Consider the following 2,083-nt stretch of genomic DNA (forward strand, 5'->3'; position numbering starts at 1 on the left):
GAAAAGGCATTGGTGACTCAGTGCTTTATGGCTTCTTCCCTCTGGGTCACCACAGGGCCTGTTCTCTCTGCAGGCTGGTAAGGGCTGGTGGGGAACGGGGCCAGTAAGTCCTAACCCGCCAGAGGAACAGTGTGGCCAAGGTGGGCCCAGCAGCAGCCCCCTTCCCTCGGGAGGTCTGGCTGGGTGAGTGAGATGTGGACAAGGGAGTGGGGCGTTCAGTTGTCAGTTGTCTCTGGCTCAGGGTGGATGGACGAGGTGAGCCCCAGGCAATCTGTGACATTCACTTTTCTCTGGGGTGGTGGTGGTGGGGATTCTGTGTTAGTATTCCTACCTTCCATGCAGACAACCCCGATTCACTTGATGTAACCTCAAACACAGCCACGGCCAGTCTGTCAGCGGAGGTGTGCTCCTAGGGTGCTCATCAGGTACCAGCAGAGCTTCCAGACTAACATGCACTACGAAGCAAGGCCTGGAAATCTGCTTCTGAAAACCAGCCAGTGGAAACCCTTGTAGATCACAGTGATCTGATCCCACTGTGCACGGACCACCACGAATCCGGAGCCCATGCATGGCAGTCAATGACGACAACAGTAACGACATATTGCTCTCACTTTTCTTGGGCTTTTGTCTGTATCTCTCCTGGGCTCTCTTCCATCTTTTCTCTTCCTTTGCCTCCCCCTTCCCACTCCACTCTGCACTCTGCCCCGCCCTCATTCTGGACTAAGATTTTGATGGAGACCCTGTAAGCCACCTCAGAGCCCAGCCCTGTGCCTGCACTGTCCCCCAGGTGGGGGTGCACAGAGATGTGTGCCCCACAGAGACCCTTTTACAAAGAGCTGGGATGGCAGACACATGACATTTTCTGTGCTGCCATTTTGGTATTGGGATACAATTTAACATTTTTCTCTTGATAGTTGTGGTAGTTACATAATTTCATGTCAACTTGCAGTGTAGGGGTGGAGTCTAGCCTGTCAATCAGGTCATAGACTAATGGTGCCTCCTTGTGGGTGTGACCTCCTCCTCTGGAGGGTCCTGGGAACCTCCTCTATGGCTTCACCTTCCGGTTATCGAACACTGGGAGAGCTCCCAGAGCCACCACCATTGGATCCATGGGATTTTGCACTCACCAGCCAGTGATGTTCCTGCATCATTGCATGTGGCTTCGTGAGTCTGAGGAGGGACTTGTGGACTCGTATCAGACTTATGGACTTGAGTTGGACTGGGCTGGGATGTTTTCTGGATCTATAATGATCTCGATATGAAGCTCTTTCTTACACATATGAGTGTCACTGGATTTGTTTCTCTAGTCAACCCGGCCTCACACCATAGTCACAATGTCAGTAGACAAATTGTTGAACTTTCATCTTTACAAATGTCAAGACCACACACTGGTATGTTTAGGCACGCCTTACAAGGATTCGGTGGCTGCCTTGGGAGAAAGGGCTGAGGATGTTTACATTTTGATTTTTGTTCCGTGTGCATGTATATCCTAGCAAAGATTTATAACTAGTTAGGAAAGACATATTCAAGTCACCTGTGCAACAAGCAGACTTTCCCCTGCCCCTTCCCCTCCATTCTTGAGTGTCGTACCCTGTCTGCACAGCCCCCTCATCCCCCCTCCCCCTTCCCTCTCCCCCCACCCTGGTTCAGGTTGAGGGGTAGTAAGAAGGTGAGGACTCTTCAGGACATTGACCTTAAATATTTCTTGGTGATAAAATGACATAAAATAGTAATAAAAACAATTGTGCTTCTATATTTTGATATGACTGTTTGAACTCTGCCCCCTCGATCTATCTTCTACAACAGAATGGCCACATGGCATCAGGCATGCAAGTATATCCTGTCCTACTTAAGCACACACATATACTCCCCAAAAGACAGCATTCTATAGCATGGTGACCCAAAAGGAGTAGAATTGACTATTTTATGGAGTCCAGAGCCAGCAGAGACCACTATCTTGGTGAAAATACTAGACTGATGTGCTACTAGAAATTAAAGTGAACTTTCACCAAAGGACTAGAATTATTTTGAAATGCTGAGACATTAATATTCATGCAAGAGGTGGCAATGTTCTGGTCTCACT

Source organism: Echinops telfairi, unplaced genomic scaffold (genome assembly GCF_000313985.2).
Source record: "Echinops telfairi isolate 266 unplaced genomic scaffold, ASM31398v2 ScPeMD7_9;HRSCAF=40, whole genome shotgun sequence".
In the NCBI taxonomy this organism is placed as follows: Eukaryota; Metazoa; Chordata; class Mammalia; order Afrosoricida; family Tenrecidae; genus Echinops; species Echinops telfairi.